This window comes from Atractosteus spatula, chromosome 6, assembly GCF_055471065.1.
Source record: "Atractosteus spatula isolate fAtrSpa1 chromosome 6, fAtrSpa1.hap1, whole genome shotgun sequence".
In the NCBI taxonomy this organism is placed as follows: domain Eukaryota; kingdom Metazoa; phylum Chordata; class Actinopteri; order Semionotiformes; family Lepisosteidae; genus Atractosteus; species Atractosteus spatula.
Window position 1 is genome coordinate 49436754 of NC_142711.1, and position 13576 is coordinate 49450329.

A 13576-nucleotide genomic window follows, 5' to 3' on the forward strand; every position below is an offset into this window, starting at 1 on the left:
CATATCTATTTTACATTATCGAGAGGCCACTCAACACTGGAGCCTTTTAATGTAAAGTGGGGACTTCTTCTTTCTAGCACTTCATAAATTTAGTTTGGACACACTTTCATTCCCTGGGTAAATATTTATGCACATCCCACTGTGCTTCAATTTGCGAAAATTATGCTAAATTTGAATTATTTTCTTTGAGGGAAGGCTTGGGACCAGGTTGTGATCTGTCTCCCTATACTTGTGTTACAGAAACAACAGTTGTTTTCTATATAGTAATGTGTGGTCTGTAATAGGAAAGAAACATATGGTCTCTCTTTGGGCAGATGAGATCTTGTATTCTCTTTGACCAAACCTAATTTTTTTTATATTCCTTCAGTCATCATTTAGATAATGTTTCAGAATACAACCCAACTCTTCACAGAAGTGCAATGTTTCCTTTTAATCTTAACATGCTGTTTTATAATTATGTTGCTCCCTAAATGGAACATGCTGACAAAACTTGACATTCTGGTTTGCTTTGCTTGGCTAATTTAAACAGTAATCTATTTAATTACTTTACAAACGTACTGTATGTGATAAATGTAATTTTATGTCTTGTTGTTTTTTATCCCACTATCAATATTTCTATTCATCAAAAAAAATGTTCCTTATACACTTTCAATAGCAAATAAGACTCTAAGATTCATACTGTATGGCTAAGTTTTCTTTTTGAATATCTGTATATACTTCTTGGAAGGGAACCTCATTACTGCCACTTTTGTGCTCTTCATATTCTCTCTGTTATTTTAATCTACAGTAACAGTCTCTCAAAATTTGGTCTCAACCCAAACAACACATTGGCTTATGTCTGTATTTACATATGCATATGTTTATATGGCTTTCTGTGTTTTGGATATAAAGAGTCTCGGAGATCTCTGTGCTGTACATTCTTCCACTCACCCTGCAGTCCATGTGGGTCCTAGTGCCCCAGTATAGTGAGGGGGACACTATACTGTAAACAGGCGCCGTCCTTCGGATGAGACGTAAAACCGGGGTCCTGACTCTCTGTGGTCATTAAAAATCCCAGGGTGTTTCTCGAAAAGAGTAGGGGTGTAACCCCGGCATCCTGGCCAAATTTCCCATTGGCCTTTATCAATCATGGCCTCCTAATAATCCCCATCTCTGAATTGGCTTCATTACTCTGCTCTCCTCCCCACTGAGAGCTATTGTGTGGTGAGTGTTCTGGCGCACTATGGCTGGGTGGATGCTAGGTGGATGCATCATCTAGGTGGATGCTCCACATTGGTGGTGGTGGAGGGGAGTCCTCATTACCTGTAAAGCGCTTTGAGTGGAGTGTCCAGAAAAGCGCTGTATAAGTGTAAGCAATTATTAATCATTATTATTGTTTTCACTTAATTCCAGTTGGCTAAAATGCTCCCACACATCAATCCAACAAGTTAAATATACTGTGCTGTACAAATTCCTGTGCATTACCCCTACTGGTCCTTTGGTTTAGAACCACCCCTTCTGAAAATGGAAACGTTCACAGGTTCCACCAAAATCAAAATCATAATCCTTTGATGGGGCTGTTTTGAAGTTACAGTCTTAACTCTCTGACTTTTGCATCTCTTGAGGCTATACCTCGTATTTTATGAACCTTTAAAAATGCTCCACCTTCTATTGCCGTTCAGTGATCTGCAGTTTTTTTTCCACTCAGAAATATTCACCACATGGACAAACTGGTAATTCCTATTAGCTGTGCTTATCCTCCTGGTGAGTGATCATTGCCTCAGCCACACATGCCCCTGTGGCCTTTGCTGTACTATACCCTCTCTTTCGTTGATTTGTATTCCTCAGTTCTATAAAATCATCTCTGTTTATGTTTTCCTTCCCCTGTATGTGAGTTTTAAAAATTAAAAAAGTAAAAATTAAAAAAGTTTTGACTTTGAGGAACAATGTATTCACAAATTCTATATAGTTTTAGTTATCCTTAACACTAGGATTTTTACATCCTATGATACAGTATGTGGATATTTCAAATATTTTCAGCCATCTAGATTTTCAACAATACATTAAAGCTTTCATTAAGTCACACTTATGACTTTCTGAGTTAAAAGCAAAACGGTATCTATTTCTTTCAGACAGATCTTCTTGTAATAAGAATTAAATTAATAGTACAAATTTCTCAATGTGTGCTACAGTGTGCAATTGATTTCTCAAATATCTGAAAATTTTAAATATAAAAATTTAAAACAAATTTAACAATAAAGCGTCTTAGACTGTACAGTCAATTTTACTGCATACAGTATAATGCAGCTGCATTATAATTACAATAAATATTAACAGCACACATTGTATTTTTGGGGTATATGATGCTTTTTCTTCAGAATTACTGTACAGTATTTTCATAGCAGTTTTGCATTGTATGTCTTATTACAGTACATGCCATACTTAGCAAAGATTTAAAAAAGGAATCTTATCACAATAGTACTTTCACACATTAAACATTAACAATTCCTAAGAGGGCAGGTGTTTGAAGAAAAAAAACAGACACATTTTTGAAACACTGTTTTGCAGTAAGTACCCATTAACATTTTTCGTCTAAATGTTGTTGAATACATCAATGTTTTAGTCTGAAATATCATGCAGTTCCCTTGATCTTTTACCATACTTTATCAAACAACAACATTCAAAATATATTCAATGTAAATTCAGGTTTTGATTTTTATTTTGATGTGCTTTAATTGTCCACTGTAAATGTATTTTAACTCTGTCACTCCTGCACTATTAATTTTTAACTGAGGACTGGACATTAAAATGAAGGAAACTGTTCCTCCATCCTTGTAACATTTTCCCTGTGACAAATTTGCCTGATGTCCTGCAGCCATTCTTCCAACATTGTTGTGCATAGAAGGAAGACAGGTGCAGTTACAGTATATTCAGTTTTTTAGTGAGTGCAGTATATGTTTATATTTATGACACACAATTAAACTGATAAGGATTGCTTTATGTTCTTCTGTGTGCGGATTTATTTGCCTTGATAAAATCCAAGACTTCCTTTTTTTCCTGAGCAAATAAATCTCAGGGCGGCACAGTGGTGCACAAAATTGGCCCTTGTGTGATGTCTGTCTATATCTGTGAGTGAGCCCTGCCGTTCTGTCCAGGGAAATCTCGTTTTTCAGCAGGAGCATTTTGTTTATAATGCATCGTTGTGTCACAAAGTAGGATAGCTTCTGCACAATCAATTTTAAAAAAGCAAAGACGTCCTCTTGTGTTAAGAATATCTTGTGACTCTGGGTTTGACTTCTTTTGTCAATTACTGTATGTTTATACCTTAAATGGGAAAAAAAGCTGATTGAATATAGTAAAGTACATCCTATAGTACAAAGTACATCTCCTTGTACTGGAGGCTTAACATTGTATCACTTCAGTATCGTTTAGTTTTTTTTTTCAGATTCAAACAGCAAGAAATTCTTTCTATGTCCAGATTTGAACTTGCCAGTCATGACTGAACCTGTTTTTGCTGCGGTGAATCTCATGCTAGCATCGAATACATTTTTTCCTCTGGAATGTGCAGTCTCAAGTGTTTGCTTCTTATTCACACTGTGAGCTCACAGTCCCTGCAACATCATCACCAGTGGAGGGGAGTTGTGACTGATAGGCACTGCAAACCCATGGGCACTGGGCAAGCTGCAGGGATTGATTCACATTCATTTCTGACGATGCTTGAATCTGACAGGGCCTGGACTATAAAGCTGACTTTAACAAAATGAAGCTTTAATCAATGGAACAAATGGAAAACAAATCATTTGTTTGCTCCTTCATTCTCTCCATTCTAGTATGTAACAAGGTGATAAATATAAGCTACAGTCTGGTTGCCTGTACTAACAGAAGTTATTGTGTTGTATTGTGTACAGATTTTTTTAAATGGAACAGATTATGTGGTTATTACAGTCTTTTAAATGATTTGTAGTTGTGATACATGTTTTATACTAATGGTCTTATTTTTCTACAGATGCAGAATAAAGATGTTGGAACTATAGGGGGATAAAGAAAAAAAAACATGAAAATAGATTTCAGCTTGAAAAAATATAAGTTTCCAGGAGCACTCTAGCTATTTAAAGTTAAATTTTAGAAAATAAAACTATCTTTGTGGAGTTTCTTTGTTTTCAAGCATGCATACAGCATGCTTGTGTGGATTTACTTCTGGTGCTTCAGTTTCCTCCCATAGTCAAAAGACATACTGGCAGGTTAATTGGCTACTGGGAAAACAGGCCCTGGTGTGAGTGTGTGCATGTTTTGTGCCTACTGTATGTGTTTGTCCTGTGATGCACTGGACTGTACCTTGTGTTGTGCTTATTGTATTTTGACAGCACTTAAAAGAATCTACTTTTTGTTTAAGACCAAAATAAAATGCATAAACTCCCGACTAAAATATACAAGTAATGATCATAACAGTAGCAATGTCAAAATTGCAAATGACGGTGATGAAGAGAACAAGAATTTGGCAGAATGTGTTGTTAATTGCGTTTCTGTGGAGGTGAACCTTTTTAACCTCCCTGACAGGAGCACATTGGATTTAGAATACTGGGAAGGATTAGTGACCTCAATACACAATAAATAACCTTCATAATGTAAATTGCTGTCTTATGTAAGTTTTAATAAATCAACACCTGCTGACTTTTCTTCCTGAGCACTGAAGCACATTCTATTGGTACCCAGCCAAGGTCACACTATTTGCAAGATTAATAACTCCACATTACGCAAGTCTCCAGACCATTGGTAAATTTAAATGACAATTTTGAAATTTTACCATGGTTTCCATTTATATTTTGCCATGTTCTACGGTCTGCAAGGCCTGCATTCAATGATTAGAACAGGAGTTAGAAAAAAGACACTTCTTTATGCTTCCTAGTCACGTGATTGCAGCTGACTGTGGGATACTTAAGAAATGTATGGTAGTGAAGGTATTAGCAAGCAAATGAACAATATAGACAGACTGACTTCCAGTCATTTGTAAGCTTTTTTTGTCAGTGCCTTTTATTATACTATGATTAAAAACAAAATAAGACGTGAAACTTATATATTGTTACGACTTTATGTGACTGAGAAGTGTCTCTTGGATTTTAGATAAAATTTGTGACACTTGGAAGAGTAAATGTATCTAACTTCAAAGCAGAGGAGGTGTTTGCTGAGGTCTGGGGGGGGTCCCTTGAGCAGAAACATTCACCTTAGTATACCGAGGTAAGTTGTGGATTAATGATTGTCAAGGAGCAGTACTAACATACACAGTATAATAGCTTTATTCCATGCTGAAAAAAAGAAGAAAGAAAACACAATGGTTTCCACGGTTTCAGCCGTGGAGCCTTATTCAGGTGTGAGGTCCTCCGAAACGTTGTGTTTTCTTTCTTCTTTTTTTCAGCATGGAATAAACCTATTACTTGTTCCTTTGCAGCCTACGCAGGCTGACACAGCTACTCACCTGAACTACACAGTATAAGATCACATTAAGAGCACAAGAGGGAGGAAGGAAGAAACAAGGAGAAGACGGGAGAAGAGAGAGGAGTCCGGAGGAGTTGGGACTTGAAGCTTGCATCAGGCGAGAGCTCCTACTTCATGATCATTTTAATCAAACCTGACAGGAGCTAAGTATTAGAACCTTGTTAGAGAGAGCATGCTATTCTGTGTTTCAAGGGAACTTCGGTTTTCTAGGTAAAAGATACCTCAGTTAGAAACGTCTTTCCTGCATAAGGTGCATTTTTATTGATAGGGATATAGGCTCCCATTTATTTTGTGGCAGAGTTAGCAGAGGGAGAGATTTAACTGCAAGTTGCATTGTATTTAGTTAGAAGGCAGCTCATCTCTTGTGTGGCCTCTGTAGGCATATTAAGAGTTTAATGCTTACTAGCAGTCTGAGGTTTCCTGGGTGACCAGAATGTTAGGTCTCTGAAATGCCAGGTGGAGCCCTGGATTAAACGGCGATGCATTGCCTTAGCTACCACAGCTGCCAAGCTAATTAAGGATGAGCTGCAGCTGTGGGGGCCCTTTAAGACACACTGAACACCTCCCTGGAGAAATGAGCAAACCCCCACATGGAGAAACATCCAGCAACGTGACTGGAGGTGACTGGAGGGTTTAGGCTCTTGTCCTGCTGCGAGGATTTGCTGGGGTAGGTTGAATTTTCTTTTGTTTTGGCCTTGCTCCTTTTCTTCCAGTCTTCCCGCTAAACAGGGACAGTCCAGAGTGGATACCACCATTCCAAGTAGTCTTTCTTTTTCCCCAGATTGGACCCCAATAAATAGGGACAGTCCAGTCTGGAACGCCATTGTGCAAAGGGGTGTGCTTTTTTTCTTTTTTCTTTTTGTTTTTTGTTAGCCTCACACTGGTGCCTTCACCCCCTCAGATGAGGCGTCGGCATTTACCTTTGTTCGTCATGGCTCTTTCCACTCCCACACTGTTATGTAACATTTGGTATAAACATAGCTTATGAAAATGTGAAACTGACCGGTATTGTGTGGCCAGTGTTGGAAGCAAGCTTTGTAACAGGTATCAGATGGGTGGTTTGCATGTGTTGCATAAGGTATTAGAGACTACTGAACAGACAAATGTTTGCCCCACTCCTCTTGTAGAGCCTGGACAAACGTTTGTCTGCTCATTAAGTCTCTAAGCCCCAGATGACTCAGGTTGATGGTGGTACAGGTCTTACCATTGCTGCCTTGCAATGGGGCTGGGTTGAATTCTGGACCTGGGGTGTTATCACAGGTATGTTCTCCCTGTTTTCAGGTGAGTTTCCTCCAGATGCTCCGTTTTCCTCCCACAGTCCAAAAACATATTGTACTGGTAGATTAATTGGCTTCTCGGAAAAGTGGCTCTGGTGTGTGTGTGTGTGTGTGTGTGTGTGTGTGTGTGTGTGTGTGTGTGTGTGTGTGTGTGTGTTCCTGTGTTGTTTGTTGCTGACCGGGATAGACATTAGCTCCTCCATTACTCTCTATTAGATAAAGCGATTAGTGTAAAACCCGTGTACTGTAAATTCCATTTCGTACCCTCATGCTGCTATGATAACTACTTGCATCTCTATGTGAGCTCAAACTGCTACTGGAGCATCTGTATACAATATAGGCAATTATCATTGCCCCATGCCTCTAATTAATATATATTTACGTCATTATCCATCTGGTGTTTATGCCTCATTCTTTCTGTTCTCTGTCTTCCTGGTTGTTGCCCTGAGTCTCTTGTGTGTCCTCCAATACTGCCTTCCTTTCCCTTGAGTGATTCCAAGCTTCGACCTAAGTTTATTTATCTGCTTCGACCAATTGTGTATAAACCCATACTTGTACACTTGACCATGTTTTGGGATTTCCTTGCTGCCTCATTAACCAGTATTTCTGGATCTTCTTTTGGACTACAGACTGTCGCAGCACCCATGCTCACCTAATGTAAAATGGTACCATTTTAAAACATTACCATTCCCTACATTACCAAAGGTCCTCTGGGTACTTTTTTTATTGGTACCAGTGGTTGTGTTATTGTACAAAGCTCTTAATCCATGTGGAAAAACCACTGAAAATATTATACAAGAAAGTCTACTTTTTTTTCCAGCTGCCCTTTATCCTTCCTGCATGATCAAAGACATGATGGAGATTTAAGTATGTCTGGAACCCATCATGTCAGGCAGAAATGAAATGCCATGATTTGCACTGAAAATACAAAGCTGCTTCACTCTTTTAGACTACTTGTCCAGTGAGATGGCTGGTACATTGTGCAGCTGCGAAGCTTGTTTAAAGAGTGTACCCAGTGGTATTGACAAGCTTAGAGGAAGCAGCAGAATGGATGACTTCAGAAAATCCTTCTTGTGCCAATGGTTTACTCGTAGGATTTTGAATCACATCAGTACTATTTAGGTTGCACATGGCAGTGCCGGTTTCAGAGCAGCTGGAAAATCATAGCAGATGCCTACAAAATTGATGCATTTGTACTATTGGGATTTAGAAAGCAGATGATTCTGTACAACTGGATATGGTACTTGGTAATCATGTTTTAAATGGATGTTTGAGAAAGTCAATACAACTCAGCTGACAACTTCTTGGAACTCCGACAAGGTACACAAAACTGCTATGGTTCAATATACCTCCACCAAACTGGACACTAGTGACTACTGGATCTTGAATTCATTACTTCTGAAAACAAATCTGAACTATCAGAATTACTTACAGCACTTACAGATGTGTAGTCATAAGCATTTAAAACTGAGCTCCACAATGCTGAAAAATACAATGACTCAAAATAAGAACATAGCTGTGACAATAGTTTTTTTAATTGCAAATAAGTCCTGTAAACCACTTGACTACTGTCTCTCAACCACAATCTCTTAATTGGAAACTTTGATCTGTAGAGTGCAAATATCTGCTAATGGATGAGACAGCCACAGGTGTCCGTATGCTTAATTTTGTTTAAAAGCTGTTTTGTGCTGCTTAAGGAGCTGAGTTAAACAGAAGGTTATAATTTTACAGAACACTTTAACAACACTTACTGCATTCTTGGGAATATAGTATTAATTGCACCACTGCCCTCAATTTATATTCTGGTTGCTCTTCACTCCTTATCAAGGTTCTGTCAGTTTTTATCTGCATCACCGGTACAGGCTGTCTGAGGTAGCTCGCATAAATTCTGCTGTTCTATCAGCAAGACGTGAACTTACTTACAGTACGTAGGCCGGTAACTATAAAACATGTGTCAGAAACATCCAGGTCCTTTCACAAGTACATCTTTAATGTTCACAGTGGAGGCCAGACATGCTGTTGATGCTGTTCCCTTAGGCATTTTTCTTAGTTAAATAGTATTTTTAGCACCCAGGTCTCCAGATTTCATTATGAAATACTTAAGTTGCTGCCATAACTGCATGCTACTCCAACCTCAAAGAGCTTGTGTAATGAATGATGTTTCAAGAACTTATCTGCAATCTGAAAGAAGCCTCCATTTTATGCAGTCAGCCCTAGCTGTCTGGGGGCCTTAGAAGATCTTGCAAAGGGGTCTCTCCAGATCATAAATTGCACATACTGTACACTACTATTATTGTCTCCCACCAAAACTTATTTTACTGTTTTTATCAATTATGTAAATGAATTAGATAACTAGAAAACTTTCATTAATCAGCATTGAATAACAATCAAAGCTTACAACAAGAACAAGAAGCACACATTTTACAAAAATAATGTATTTTTTAACATTGAAATAATAACATTTGCTAGTTATATGGATCTATAAGACTTTAAACCTAATGAAATACAAATGCATTATTACAGTGACTCGATTTGGCATACCTCTGCTTTGAGATTGCTTATCCTACTCTTCTTTTATGTGCTTCCTTCTTCTCAGTACCACTACGTCCTTTTGGAGGATGACGTGTTTTTAACAGTTGCAGGTACATGATTTTAAATTTAAACCGTCAAAACATCACAGCATTTACTACTTCACGCAATTAAACAATCAGCATTCGGTGTAGCAACAGCAAGTTATAACTTATAACAGCCTACATTGTAGGGTTTTGTGAATTTACTGGGGCAATTTATTTAAGGAGGTGATGTGTTAAGGCTATTAGAAAATCAATCGATCATCGATAAGCGCACACACACATGGATTCAATACACGAGATACATTTATTAATACATAAATTGTGCATATAAAACATATACCTGGATACAGACGGCAGATCTTATTGTGAGGGTTGTCAAATTGCAAGGTCATAAAGAGATGCAAAACACAAAGAGATACGAAACAAAGAATATGCTTCAGTATACCGTTCGGCTATACTATCGTTAATCAGCCTACATTAGCTACTCAAAAGTAAATACATTACTCATATGAATTGAATTGATATCAACTTGTGTTGAGGTAACAATTGAATCCTCGAGATGCAATGTAGAACATTGCGTTTATTTATCCAGATATGGATTCGTATTTCCCGACACAGACACCAAAGACCGGCTAGTACTGTAGCTGTGTCCAATCGCTGTAGTGTTCAATAGGCATCATCCCGGCTTCCTCTGGCTCCCAGCCAACCAGTCGGGGTGCAGCTCGGAGTTGGATGAATTAGGAGGAGAGATTTCTGCTGTGGGGACATGCCCGACAGTCTCTCTCTCAGGGACCTACTAGTAGTCCGGCTGACTAGTAGAAAGTCTCTATGCACAGAGGGTGACTGGGGGTCAGAGCAAGTCACTTTTTAGGGTCGAAGAAACTTGGTTTGCTTCTGGTGTAATGCTGCTGCTGAATAAAAACTTAACGTCCATGTTGGCTTTGGCTAGCGATTTACAGACAACACTGGCCATCACGTGATTGTCTCTGAGGGTGTGAAAATGGCCGGAGAAGCAATGTTTCTGAGTTGTGCAGTGTCTTGTAAACTAGGACCAAGACAGGTGATGACTGATCGAAAGTTTAGCAGGCAGTGAGACACATGTGGGGTTACCACGCCCTGCAGGTTCCAGATTGGTTGGTTAAGGTGAGATATGAGTAACAATGACCTCTGACATCTAAAACCGCAATCCAGATGTTCCCAAGAATCTCACAGATAGATAGGCGCCAGGAATGGCCATTGATCATGATAGCCAAGCATGGCTGGGTGCATCTCCATTTGGGAGCTGCTCCTTATCTGAGAGAATACGCCTTAAATAAGAACTGCATGAATAGCTTCTCTGTGGCTACACCACAGAGATGAGATAGAGATTGGGCCTCATTTAGGAAAGCACAGCAACACTTAATTCTGACTTATTAATAAGCATTGCCGCTACAACAGCAACAACAGAAAGACCAACTGGAGGGAATTTTGGTCTGAGGGAGGCAGTTACCTCATTCACCTAAGCCAAGGGCCAGCCCTGATTTTATGGATAGCAGAAGTGTATTTAGGACCCCAGGCCCACATTTTGGTAAGGCATAGGAGCAGTAGCTCCATTTTTGTTGGTGTTGAAACAGGTTGGATTTTGATGTCTGATCTGCCAAGAGTTCAGAGCACTACTATTGTGCAGCTTCAGAAAAAAACCTGTCTGCAGAGAGAAAGTACTGAATGCAGCCTAAATCAGTCAAACTCAGTTTGACTCCTCTGGCATAGAAGTAGGGCATTTGTGCTTGGGATAGAAGAATCAGGTGAGCACCCCTGCTAGGACTTGGAACAGCAGACTCTTTACATTAGGCTGGCTCTGCTGAGTAGATCATGGTACTAGAAGCAACTTTTATTATTAATTAATTACTGGCTTCAGCCATGAGAAACCAGGAAATGAATTTTAGTTCTTAACATGGGCATAACTGGTCCATACCTATTACATCCACAGGATATTTGAGCAACACAAGATTCAAGAAGATACAGTACAAGATACAGTTTTTAAATATGTTTTCAATGTATGTTAACTTGATATAAAAAGTGAGTGTTCACCATGATGAAAGAAAAAGGTGATTATAAAATTAATTATATGTAAGAATTTTCTATGAAAAAAATATTTTCCTTTCCACAGTTAAATTGTTTTAAGTTAACTTCAATTACAAAGTAATTACAAAGTCATTTATTTGCCACACAGGACTATTAAGTAAAGCTAAAAGAAAATGAAATGGGATTTTGCTCCACTATAATTTAGTCTAAAAATCAAAGTGATTATCTAGTTAAGTGTAGCAATTCTAAAATATTTCCTGCAAAAGAGAGAAAATAATGGGGACATGAAATAGGTTGAAGCTGTGAAACTGAAATTCATAAACAGGCACTTAGGTAAACAATTTAAAGTAATTGAAATACAGAGAAAAAATAACAGTAAAATAGACTACTGTATATTAATAACAACTAAGAAGACAAATCTTTGGAGATCTCAACCCTGAAATTTCCAAATCATCAGAGACGTGTAGTCTATGTATTATACAGTACATGGTGCTACCAGCATGTGATGTTTGTCTCCTGAACTTTCTTGTCTTCAAATGCCTCTCATGCTGACTAAACAAAGGCATTAACAACAAAATTGGCTTCACTCTGCCTCTTTTCACTCTCTACATGGAAAAGGGGCATGTTGAGTGACAATTTTTTTTGTCCCAGCTGGTGCTACAGTATGTAGCAGCCTACACCTATACAGTATATACACATTCCTTTTTAATGTACTTTAGTGTACTTTATTCCTTTGCAATTTCAAATTTAAGATGTTATATCTCTGGATAGTTTCTGGAAACAGGATTTGTGTTTTGATCACATCCTCCTTATAGTTTAAAAATAATTATTATTGATATGATCGAATTTTCCTTGATGTGATTTAAGTAATTTAATTGATATATTTTTAAATTACAGCTCGAGGCAGGAAGAGAACATAAAAAGAGAATAGAACATGCAAAAGAGAATAGGTCATTCAACTCCTCTTGCTTGCTCTGTAGTTAAGAACAGAAATAGTTTGAAAACTAGAAGCAGAGACCTTTACCAGTACAGAGGTACTAATTTTGAGTGAAGATTTGCAATTCAGTTATTTTTAAGATAATATTTCTAGGTTATATGCAAATACAAAAAATTTCAGAACATCTGTACTCAGAGCAGTTATAAAGTGGTTTTATACTATTACTGAAGTGTCAGATAGTATAAAAAAAAATCACAATTATACAGAAAATTGGGGGAATAAATCTTATGAATAAAAGAATGTGTCCATCCAAGCTGATAGTTTTTACATGGGTACAATGCAATCCACTTGTAACATCCTTATGAACACTTTCTGCAAGTGAATGCAAGCCACACCATTCAACGGCACTGTGTTTCAGTCTCCACCCAAACTGACAGAATAGGTTTTTAGCTGCATTTAGGCCTGCCAGCAAAAAAATGTCATACCAGATGATTGATGGTTACCTGGGACTTGTCAGTGAGAAGGTGCAGTTGAGAACTCAATGGCACTGCCACACCAGTCACATCCAACAGCACATTACTCACATATACCTAGAAATGCTGTTTCACGGGGCACTGCCACAACGTGTGTACAGTAGGTAGCTGCCATGCCCTGATTCTATACTGTATGTGGTAGAGAGTTGGGAGAAATATCTGATATCGGACAGTATGCATTCTATGTGCAAGTTTAAAAATAATGATCATGTCTACTAAATTTTTAGAGAAACAAAAAGTATTGTCCCAGACTACAGTCTTGTCGAAACATCCATGTCCTTGTTTAGCTCTCCATTCCATTTAAAAGTAACAGGGAGGGTGGATGGTTGTATAGATCTGGGACTAATGACCAAGTAGTCACTACAGATAAACTTAGATCAGCCATTGGATTGAAGAGTATAGTTGTGTCTTATGGCACTGCATAGGTAATAAGGTATAAGAAGTGTCTAAGGTGTGGAGTTTATAACAAAAGTTTGGGAGAGATAATAATAATAATTGCTTACACTTATATAGCGCTTTTCTGGAAACTCCACTCAAAGCGCTTTACAGGTAATGGGGACTCCCCTCCACCACCAATGTGCAGCATCCACCTGGGTGATGCGACGGCAGCCATAGTGCACCAGAACGCTCACCACACATCAGCTCTCAGTGGGGAGGAGAGCAGAGTAATGAAGCCAATTCATAGATGGGGATTATTAGGAGGCCATGATTGGTAAGTGC